The sequence below is a fragment of the Chiloscyllium plagiosum genome, chromosome 25, assembly GCF_004010195.1.
Source record: "Chiloscyllium plagiosum isolate BGI_BamShark_2017 chromosome 25, ASM401019v2, whole genome shotgun sequence".
Taxonomy (NCBI): Eukaryota; Metazoa; Chordata; class Chondrichthyes; order Orectolobiformes; family Hemiscylliidae; genus Chiloscyllium; species Chiloscyllium plagiosum.
Window position 1 is genome coordinate 34,250,182 of NC_057734.1, and position 12,210 is coordinate 34,262,391.

At 42.7% G+C, this 12,210-nt stretch overlaps 1 long non-coding RNA gene across 4 annotated transcripts in view; it reads left to right on the plus strand.

The window, feature by feature from the left end:
- The window catches only part of LOC122562731, an 84,817-nt gene that overhangs the window by 36,111 nt on the left and 36,496 nt on the right, over positions 1-12,210 (plus strand). For all 4 annotated transcript variants that reach the window (XR_006315402.1, XR_006315400.1, XR_006315399.1 and 1 more), the window contains 2 exons: positions 5,530-5,698; positions 8,688-8,777. This is a non-coding gene — a long non-coding RNA (uncharacterized LOC122562731). The remainder of the gene's footprint in view (positions 1-5,529; positions 5,699-8,687; positions 8,778-12,210) is intronic.

The following is a 12,210-nucleotide window of genomic DNA, read 5'->3' on the forward strand; positions in this document are numbered from 1 at the left end:
TGTCTGAACGTAGGGTAGGCGTCCAATGAAGGTGTCTGAAACTAGAGTAGGCGTCCGATGCAGGTGCCTGAAACGAGAGTATGCGCCCGATGTAGATGTCTGAAACAAGAGTAGGCGTCCGATGTAGGTGTCTGAATCTAGAGTAGATGTCCGATGTAAGTGTCTGAACCTAGAGTAGGCACCCGATGAACTTGTCTGAACCTAGAGTAGGCGCCTGATGGAGGTGTCTGAACCTAGAGTTTGCGCCCGATGAAGGTGTCTGAACCTAGATTAGGCACCTGATGTCGGTGTCTGAACCTAGAGTAGGTGTCCGATGTAGGTGTCTGAACCTAGAGTAGGCGCCCAATGAAGGTGTCTGAAACTAGAGTAGGCATCTGATGAAGGTGCCTGAATCTAGAGTATGCGCCCGATGTAGGTGTCTGAACCTAGAGTAGGCACCCAATGTAGATGCCTGAAACTAGAGTAGGTCTCCGATGAAGGTGTCTGAAACTCGAGTCGGTTTCCGATGTATGTGTCTGAACGTAGGGTACGCGTCCAATGAAGGTGTCTGAAACTAGAGTAAGCGTCCGATGCAGGTGCCTGAAACTAGAGTATGCGCCCGATGTACTTGTCTGAAACGAGAGTAGGCATCCGATGTAGGTGTCAGAACCTAGAGTCGGCGTCCGATGTAGGTGCCTGAATCTAGAGTATGCGCCCGATGTAGGTGTCTGAAACTAGAGTAGATGTCTGATGAAGGTGTCTGAACCTGGAGTAGGCATCCGATGAAGGTGTCTGAACCTGGAGAAGGCATCCGATGTAGGTGTCTGAACCTAGAGTCGGTGTCCAATGAAGGTGCCTGAAACCAGAGTAGGCGTCCGATGAAGGTGCCTGAATCTAAAGTATGCACCTAATGTAGGTGTCTGAAACTAGAGTAGATGTCTGATGAAGGTGTCTGAACCTGGAGTAGGCATCCGATGAAGGTCTCTGAACCTAGAGTAGGTGCCCGATGTAGGTGTCTGAACCTAGAGTAGGCGTCCGATGAAAATGTCTGGACCTAGAGTAGGCATCCGATGTAGGTGTCTGAACCCAGAGTAGATGTCCGATGAAGGTGTCTGAACCTAGAGTAGGAACCCGATGTAGATGTCTGAACCTAGAGAAGGTGTCCGAACCTAGAGTAGGCATCCGATGTAGGTGTCTGAACGTAGTGTAGGCGTCCGATGTAGGTGTCTGAAACTAGAGTAAGCGTCCGATAAAGGTGTCTGAACCTAGAGTAGGCAACCGATATAGGTGTCTGAACCTAGAGGAGGTGTCCGATGTAGGTGTCTGAAACTAGAGTAAGCGTCCGATGAAGGTGTCTGAACCTAGAGTAGGCACCTGATATAGGTGTCTAAACCTACAGTAGGCGTCTGATGGAGGTGTCTGAAACTAGAGTAGGTGTCCACTGTATTCAACCTGCTCTGAAGAACCTCCATGGTGGACACTGGGTAACAATATTTCGTGGCGTAAACCGTGGGTATGGTCCAATCACAGTCCACATTCAGGGATGTTGACATTGATTTGTGCCTTTTAGAACTGTCATGGCACATCTCTGATGCACATACATGGCGCTTCTGCATCTCAGCACTGCATCTGCAATTATGACTGTAATAGTGCTGCAAGGACACTGTGCACCTCAGGGACATATACCTCGCTCGTGTACTGGACCAGGCTGCAACTCCAGGCTCTTCACTCACTGTCATAGCACACACTCATACTGAGTTCCTGGATGCTCACATTACTTCTGTCTTGGGTCGCTTTTTAGCGCAGCCGCTAAAGAAGAAAGCTTGCCATACTTGTCAGCATGTCTCGGTCAAATCAAAGGGGATAGACTTTGCTCAGCACAATTAGTCAAGGGCACTCAAAAAACCAGTCCAGGGACTTCTCAGGGCAATCCAAGAAAGGGTACTCTCCAATAAGGGGTGAGGAGACGATGGTCAAGAAACCCACCACCCAACTTGACTCTTTCTGTTCTTCTGTGGGCTCTTTATCTCCTGGAATGAGAGACAGAGGCAAAGAGAGTCATCAAGTCTCACAGCATGGAAACAGACCCTTTGGTCCTACTCATCCGTACTGACCAAGTTTCCCAAACAATACTAGTCCCACTTGCCTGCACTTGGCCCATATCCTTCCAAATCTTCCTGTTCATGTACCAATTCATTCCATATACAAACCACTCTCACTGTAAAAAAGGTTGCTCCATCAGGTCCCTTTTAAATCTTTCTTCTCTCACCTTAAAAAATGCCTCCTAGTTTTGAACTCCCCCACCCTAGAGAAAAGACCTTTGCTATTCACCATATCTATGCCCCTTGTGATTTTATAAACCCTATAACATCACCCCTCAACCTTCTGTGCTCCAGTGAAAAGATCTTCTGTCCTATCCGGTCTCTTCTTCTAACTCAAATCTCCAGTCTTGGCAACATCCTGGTAAATCTTTTCTGAACCCTTTCCAATTTAATAAAATCCTTTCTATAGCAGGGTGACCAGAACTGTACACAGTACTCCAAAACGTGGCCTTACCAATGTCCTGTACAATCTCAACATGACATCCCAATTCCTGTACTCAGTGGTCCAAGCAATGAAGGCATAGATGCTAAATGCTTAAGTGGGTGTCACAGATGTTACAGTTGGTGCAATTTGGGTGGTGTCCCAGGCCAGTGAGAAGACAATGCAGAGGGCATGCAGGGTTATTGGTGTCAGAGTTGCGATAGGTGACTGCAAGTGCAGGAAGATGGTGATGGCAATGAGAGAGGTACAGCATGACACTTGGTGGGAGATGGCTACAGTAGTAGAGATACAGCGAGTATGAGGTATCAGAGAGAAAATGGTGGTACTTATGCCAAATGAATGAAGAAGAGAATTCACTTTTATCCTATCATCCTGCATATTCCTTCAGAAGGCTGAGTCTGCTTTAACCTCAGACAAAGCTGACATAGATTGGTGTCCTGGCCTCCACTCATGGTCCTGGGGGATGAGAAAATCCTGCCTGTCCACCTCTTTGTACAGCTGGATCTCCAGATTGGGGCACCATATTCCTCAGTCTGCCATGTCCGTGGCAAATGTCAGGTACCATGAAGGGGAGCTCTGGACTGATAAGTCCTTATGCACACGAACAAGCACTAAGGATGGTGCAAATACAAGAAATGCTGGTCAATTCTGGGGTAACAGAAGAGTGGTGTGTTGTTCTGGGAATGGCAGTGGTAAGATATGTTTGTTAAGATACGGTGTGAGAACTTTCTAGGCCTTGCAATGAAAAACCCTTCAAAAACATTACTGCAATTTATACTAAGCCAACAAATATAAGAGAAAGTGAGGACTGCAGATGCTAGAGATCAGAGTCAAGAGGGGTCAGAGTCAAGAGTGGAAAAGCACAGCAGGTCAGGAAACCTTCGAGGAGCAGGAGAATCGATGTTTCAGGCATAATCCCTTTGTCAGGAATTCCTGATAAAGGGCTCTTACCCGAAACTTCAATTCTCCTGTTTCGCGGATGCTGCCTGACCTGCTGTGCTTTTCCAGCACCCCACTCTCGACAACAAATATAATATTCAGCTCTTTAACTCTGCTTCTCTCTCCAGAAATATTGCTAGACTTTCTCCAGCATCTTTTGTTTTTAATTTCAGCTCCCCAGCATCTACAGTGTTTTACTTTTAAGTAAAGTCATGCTGTGTCTGTTGAACATGCTTTCTTTACAAGTTTCAGAGTCTCAGTCGTAATTGGGCGACAACAGAGTCAAAAAGTACAGCACAGGAGCTGGAAAAGCACAGCAGGTGCTGAGAACAGAGCAGCCCAAACCAATTTGTCCAAAGCCGGTAATGATCATGAAACCCATTGGAGAGGGCTATGAAGCATTGCATTATTAACACAAGTTGAAAATTTACTGGTTGGAAACCCCTAATTCAGTTCTCCTTGTCAACCCCATTGATATGGAAGCAATCTGTCTGAAAATCTTCTCCAAACAGCAGGAAAAATCCAACCCAGCCAATTCCCATTGCATCCCTCTACTCTTGATCATTAATAAAATGATGGAAAAGACAGCATTATCTAATGGCAGTTGTAAAGAATTAACCTGCTCACTGGCACTCGGTTTGGGTTTGCCAGGGGCCACTAAGACCCTGACCTCATTGTAGCCTTGAAATAGCTCATCCAGAGATGCAGTGAAATTAAAATCAACACCACATTTGACTGAGTGTTCCATCATGGAACCTTTGCAAACTAGAATCAGTAGGAATTTGGGAATACCTTCCACTGATAGGAGTTATATCTATAGCATTAACGAATATGGTTATGGGTGCTGGGCTTCAATCATCTCAGCTCCAGGACATCTCTGCAGGAATTCCTCATGGTAATGTCCCAGGGCCAACCATCATCAACTGCTTCATCAACGACCTTCCCTCTATCATAACATTAGAAGTGGGATGATGGTACAAGGCTCAGCGCCATTCATGACTGCCTAGTGAAAGAAACAAACTATGTTGACACATAGCAAAGACAGAAACACCAAGGTAAAAACGCCACACAATTAACAGACAATGACCATTTCAAATAAGAGAATCTAACCTTTGACATCCAATGGCACTGAAATTGCTGGATCCATATTACCTATTTACTGTGGGTTATTATTGACCATAATCTGAAATGAACCATAAATACTATGGCTGCAAGAGTATATCAAAAGATAGGCAGCCTGCACTATGTGACTCACCTCTTGTTTCCCCAGCGCCTGCCCAACATCTACAAGCTATGAATGTGGTGGATGCACTTGCCTGGATAAGTGGAAGTTTCCCATCCTCTAGAACAAAGCAGTCCATTTGAATGGGAACCCATCCACCATTTTCTCCATGCACTCCCTTCACCAACGATATACATGACAGCAGGGTGCAACATCCAAAAGCTGCACTGCGGCAATTCACCCAGGTACCTTCAACAACACTTTCCAAATCTCTAACCTCTACTATCCCGAAGGCCAAGGTCAGTGAATAAATTGGTACACCACCACCTTCAAGCGCCCCTGCAATCCACATACCATCCTGACTTGGAATTATACTGCTGTTCCATTGCTGTCATTGTGTCCTTTCCGAGGAGTATTCTAACATTCCAAGGACTGGAGTAGTTCAAGGAGGCAGCACATCACTACATCCCTCAGGGAAGTAGGGTAGGCAACAAATGATGGCCTTGTCAGTGATGTCTACATCCAATGAACAAATAATAAAAAAGAGATAAGTACACTTGCCCTGCAGAAGTATGAATGGGAGCCAGCTCATTAGCAAATTATTAGCAAAGCTTCAGGACGATCAACTGGATACTCAATGGGGTGGAGACAAACCATTAAACAATTGACCATTGACCAATTGTTTCAATGGGATTGTGGGTATGAAAGGCACAGCTGTAATCTCATCATGTAAACAAAGCAACAAGAATACACCAGCCAACTATGACCATAGCTGAGTCACTAGTCTCTTGGAGAAAGAAAGTCGTGTAACAAACCAACTAGCCATTTTTGTGTTTTCTCTGCAGAACAGGATGAGCAACTGAAACCCTAAAGGAGCAAGACACTGAGTGGGTTCTCGCTTTTCTCCAGAGAACTTTCAAACTTTGAACTCTCTTTGCTGGTTTTGACTATCAAAGTGCCGCAGTTAGATCTGAAAGGAATTCAACACCGTTGCCAATATAACCGCAAGTACAGGTAAATCATTTGTTCACACCTTTAAATTGCTTTGACAGTCAAAGTCAAATCTGTTCTCCTCATGATTGATTTGCATGAGTTTGAACCTTGAATGTATGCACCTGTAAGAGAAACTTGCATAGATTTTAAAATTATATAATATGGCTCAGTTAAGTACAATAAAAACTGCCCTCTTCTTTTTCAAGCCTCATGACATGATGAATGCAGCTCAAATAATGTTTTGTAACAATGTGATGAACAGAAATCTGGGGGCAGAATGATAACTATAAAATAATCACATCAGCAGGCTATAAGGAGGATGAAAAATGAATACATGCAAAGGATAGACCACAACAATTATGAAAGCGGACTCAATTTTGTTTTGCTGAAAATATGTTGCTGGAAAAAATGCAGCAGGTCAGGCAGCATCCAAGGAGCAGGAGAATCGACGTTTCGGGCTTGAGCCCTTCTTCAGGAATGAGGCCTGCTGCACTTTTCCAGCAACACATTTTCAGCTCTGATCTCCAGCATCTGCAGTCCTCACTTTCTCCTAGTCAATTTTGGTTTGCCAATTGTCACACAAAGCAATTTAACAGATGAGACAAATGAGGACAGTGCTAGCCTTGGGAAAGCCCAGATGAATAATATTCTAAGAGCAATGACCTTAGTTGTAAGGACAGGCAGGAAATGCTTCAAAAACCAGGATCAGCGTGAGGAAAGGGGAAAACAGGAACTTTGCTCAGAGATACAAACATGTGTGCAGTTTAGAATGAGCATCCCCCCAAAGTAGACTGGATCCACTGGGGACGGGTTTGTTCCAACCATAGCAAGGTAGCTACCTAAAGCTTATCTTGACTACATTTTTCATAGGAACAGCAGTCTGAGGAAAGTGAAAGATAAATGTATCACCACCAATAGCAACCCAATATTCCAGATTCAGACTTAGTAATAATACAGGCCAACCAGAAAAACCATACAAGATAAATCAAGAAGAAAGCAAGAATTCTTGTTCACTAAAACTCAAAGGAAAGAACAATTTAAAATACATTTCATTTGATGTAAATACAACGGGTATACAAATTTCATTGTAAATATTTTACAATAATAATGGAAAGTAAAATATATGAACAACAGAAAAAAGGACATTTATCCAACAGCTGACTATCACTAAAGTTATATTTTTTAATAGTTTCAACAGACCACAGAGCTGCTGTTTCATTAGGGAAAGATGACTAGTGGTGGTTTAACCTGAGGGTCATCACACCTCAGGTAAGGGGAAAGGTTGAGGAGGAGAGTCCTTCTTGGTAAATGTGGGAATTGAACTCACGTTGTTGGCATCACCCTACATCACAACGCAGCCACCCAGCTAACTGGGCTAATAGAGTCATAATGCATGAGAACAGACCCTTCAGTCCAACCAGACCATGCCAAACATAATCCCAAACTAAAGTAGTCCCACCTGCCTGCTCCTGGCCCATACCTTTCCTATTCATGTACTTCTCCAAATGTCTTTTAAACATTGTAATTGTACCTACACATCCTCTGGACGTTCATTCTACACAGGAACCACCCTCCATGTAAAAACTTTGCCCCTCTCACATTTTTAAAATCTCTCTCTCTTCTCACCTTGAAAATGTGCCCCTTAGTCTTGAAATCTTCCATCCTAGGGAAAAGACAACTCATTATTTTATCAACTTCTATAAAGTCATATCTCAAACTCCAGTGAAAAGAGTCCCAGTCTATCCAGCCTTTCTTTATAACTTAAACCTTTCATAGTTGGCAACATCCTGGCAAATCTCTTCTGAACCTTCTCCAGCTCAATAATATCCTTCCTATAACTGGGCGTAAAGAACTGGACACAATATTCCAAACTTTGAAAGATATGACTTCTTAATTCACTGTAGACTTTATCACTGGTAAAGCCATATGAAGAAGTAAGTTTATTGATCTTGAGTCTTCGAAGTAGGATTCACTCAAGGAAAAGTAGAAACTTACTAAAAAAGCATACTTATCAAAAAGAAAACATTCCAAGTTCCACGTTCATGAGCAACAAGAATTTTATACATCCCAATGTTTCTTTGGTGATCTTACAGCTCCAGTGGGATTGTAACAATGCAATTTACTTAACTTTCAGGATGCAGTTTCCTTTAAATTCCAACCTGCCCTTTTCCAGAGTGGGTGCAATGGAAGTGCCTTCTATTTTTAATTTGCTAGTCTTTGTGATGTATTCCAACTTGTAAAAGAGATAGGGTCCCTCTCACTCCCATTCTGCAGACCTTTTTGATGTTACTTCCTTCTACAATTGGGGCTGGCTAGCTCAGTTGGCTGAACAGCTGATCTCTGATGCAGACTCACACCAACTGCGTGGGTTCAATTCCCATACTAGTTGAAGTTACCATGAAGGTCCTGCCTTCTCAATATCAGCCCCTCCCCTGCGGCATAGTAACCCTCAGGTTAAATTGACGACTAGTTGTCTCAGTAACCCTCAGGTTAAATTGACGACTAGTTGTCTCTCCATCTCTGATGGGAGAAAGTGAGGACTGCAGATGCTGGATATCAGAGCTGAAAATGTGTTGCTGGAAAAGCGCAACAGGTCAGGCAGCATCCAAGGAGCAGGAGAAGGGCTCATGCCCAAAACATTGATTCTCCTGCTACTTGGATGCTGCCTGACCTGCTGCGCTTTCCCAGCAACACATCTCCATCTCTGATGACAAGTGTAGCCAGTGGTCCTAGGTACAATGGTGACTTTCACTTCTGAATCAATATACAAACATATCATCATAACTTTTCACAAAGGAGACTTTGTTATGTGGTAATTAACCATATTGTCACACAATTAGACAATTCACGCCAACAAAGAAGGGCTTGGTCTCCCATTGTCAAGATGCCATTGAAACAAATAGGGGTGTCTTCAGCACCCTTTTGCATAATGGGCTTGTTAGATTTTCTTTGTCTCAAGCTGTTAGTGCAGATACATTAGCTCTTTCTTATTATTCTTATTCTTTTTCAGATAGTTTAAACAATAGCAAGGGTGAAATTCTACAGTGGAAGTGCCCTGACATGTTGACTGTTAATCCACATCAGAAACTTGGTCTCTCTGGTAAGTCAAGTTACCATTGCGGCTATTTTAAAACAGAATCTGAGGCCATTTAAAGTTGTTTTCTTCCAAATAAATATTAGATCAGTTGATGGAATTAAAGATTAAAAGTCTATATTTTACAATTGAATATCAGCTGTTAGAAGAGACATTTCTTAGTTCTCCTAAAATTAATCTTTGCTGAGCCTCCAGCAATCAATAAAGTAATTATACTTCTGAATTATATCCACAAAATCCACAAATGTGACAAAGACCACAAAATAGGGGGGGAGCAGATTGAGGACTGAGTTGGGGAGGAATATCTTCACCAAAGGGTTGTGAATCTGTGGAATTCCCTGCCCCAGTAAAGCAGTTGAGGCTATTTCATTGAATGTTTTTAAGGCAAACGTACATCGAGTTTTGAACAGGAAAGGAATTAAGGGCTATGGTGAACAGGTGGGTCAGTGGAGCTGAGACTATGACAAGATAAGCCTTGAACTTACTGAATGGTGAGCAGGCTCGACAGGCCAGATGGCGTTTTCCTGCTCCTATTTCTTATGTTCTTATGTTAAAGAAGGTGACTACACCATGCATAATGTTGTCCATTCCTGAGACATTAAGGCTCTATAATCAGCACCGATTGCATAAGGTGGAATGAAACTCTAGAGCCAGCTGGAGCACTGCAATTTTGTTGTAAGTACTGTCTTTCAGATCAAACATTCAAGTAAGGACCCCCCCTCTCCACTTATGCCCATTGAGGTGAAAGGAAAATTATTGCATGGTAAACATCAAACCAGTTCAATCCCAACTGGATATTGAACATTTTCAGGCATCTTTCCTTTCTGGCATCTACGAACAGCTCAGATAGCAATCTGCTGCATCTAGCATTGATGGCTCTCAACAATAGCAACAAGGTAGTCAACAGACATGAACAGAGAACCAAATTGACTAGGGCCTCATTGTGTATGAAGAGACAAATTGAAAAGATTCCTTACTGCTGACTAAATTTCTCCACTTTCTTTTTAGTTGTTCATTGAGGGTTATTCTCATCACTGAAAATATCCCAAAGATACCCCATGATATCAGTAAAGATAAAACTTTCAGTTCCTGGTGAAAAGATGGAACAGGTTATCATAAAGATGCTCACAAACACCCCACAGGCAAAGTGAAATATCACAGATGCTGGAAATCTGAAATAAAAGCAGAAAACATTGGAATAAGCTTACTGGGTTAGATAAACTTTTTTTTTCTGCACAATTTCTGTTTTTATTCTGTCAGTACACGTCAATACACAGTAGACCTCATCTTGGATCCAAGGATCACAGAAGCCTTGGATCTTCTTTGAATTTCTTGGGAGTTGGGGAGTTTTTGCCCATGGCAATATTTCAGACACAGTCACCTTTCCAAGCAACCCAGCTCCCTTTTCTTCTCGAGGATAAATAGTGATTGTTTAATATTTGGCATTCTATTTTTGCATTTGTCCTGATTAGTGCAAAATAAAAAGCTTGAACAACATGACACTCTTTTCAACACAATTCAAGTTCCATAATACCAAGGAATACCTACTTTACTTGAGTAAACCAACAGGTTTTACCTTGCACCATCATCCCTTTGGTCATTGCATCATTCCTGCACGCTCATTGATGACCTTCTCTTGCGTTCCCCTCTCTTCCCTTTCCTGTATACTTGCTTGAAAATTATTAAACATCCAACTTCCTTGAGTTCTACCAAAGGTCCTCACTACATATAGTGCTTTTTCCACTGTGTATTTCCAGGATTTTCCATTTGTATTGGAGTGGAATAATTGAATCAACAAGGAAGGATCTCGAGATGGAAATTCAGGCTAAAACTACAGGGCATGGGAAAGCAGACATGACCACAAACATGCTCAGCTTATCATTTTTGTTACCATGGTGCCTCTCCGTATGAAGTGCTGACAAAGGGAGGATCCAAGAAAGTTAAGATACTTGGGCTCAACACAGGACAAATAAAGTGCATCCTGAACATAAGGTTTGAGGCAGAAATTTCGAACCACAAGCAGATTTGCAATGTTCAGTTTGATCAAATCCAAAAGGAAACTAGATTTACAGAGCTCAGTGGAAAGAACAGTGACATCAGATTAATTGGAAAGCTTTAGCAAAGAGCTGCAGCAGACATGATGGACTGAACAGACTCCTTGTGTGCTGTATCATTCTATGTTTAATGCAATTGAGAGGAAACAGGTTTCGGTATATCGAATCATAGAGTCACAGGACACAGGAACAGAGCCTTCTGTTCAACTTGTCCGTGCCAGCCAACTTTCCCAATCTAAACCAGGAGAAAGTGAGGTCTGCAGATGCTGGAGATCAAAGTTGAAACTTTATTGCTGGAACAGCACAGCAGGTCAGGCAGCATCCAGGGAACAGGAGATTCGACGTTTCGGGCAAAGGCCCTTCTTCAGGAATCTAAACCAGTCCCATTTGTCAGCACTTGGCCTATTAACCACTAAACCTCTCCTACTCATGTACCTGTCCAAACGTCTTTTAAATATTGTAATTGTACCTGCCTCCACCATGTCCTCTGGAAGTTCATTCCACATACAAACCATCCTCTATGTGAAAATGTTGCCCCTTGGATCCTTTTTAAATCTTTCTCCTCTCACTGTAAAATTATACCATCTAGTTTTGAACTCCTCAACCCAAGGGAAAAAGACTTTGCTATTCACCTTAACTATGCCCCTCATGATTTTATAAACCTCTATACGGTCACCCCTCAATCTCCGACATTCCAGTGAAAAAGTCCCAGCTTATCCAACCTCCCTTATAACTGATATCATGGATGGAAGAGTCCTGGGGAATTGTGATAAGTGAGTGGAGGGGAGGATGTGTTTTGTGCTGGAGGATATAGAATTAGTGAAGGATGACCCTTTGAATGCGGAGGTTATTGCGGTGAAATGTGAGGACAAGGGGAACCTTACGTTTCTTAGGGAGCTGAACAGGCTAGATGCTTAGAGTTTGTTTCCCTTGTATAAGAGTCCAGAAACACAGAAATAGAAGGAGTAGGCCATTCAGCCCCTCAATATGCTTATTGAGGGGCTGAGTGGACCATTCCACTCAGTACCCTATTCCTACTTTCTGCCCGTATATTTTGATCCCTTCTGCCTGAAGAACTATATATAACTCCTTTTTGAAAATATTTCTGGTCAGAACAGTTATCTGTGGCAGAGAATTCCATAGGCACAACACTCTCTGGGTGTAGAAATTTTTCCTCATCTCTGCCCTAAATGGTTAATCCCTTATCTTCATACTGTGCCCATTGTTCTGGAGTGCCCTGCTCATCCTTCCTGCATTTACCCTATCTAGTCCTGTTAGGATTTTACAGATTTCAGATACCCACCCTCCCTCATCTAAACTCTAATAAATATATTCCTAAACAAACCAGTCTCACTTCTTACATCAGTCTTGCCATTCTGGGAGTC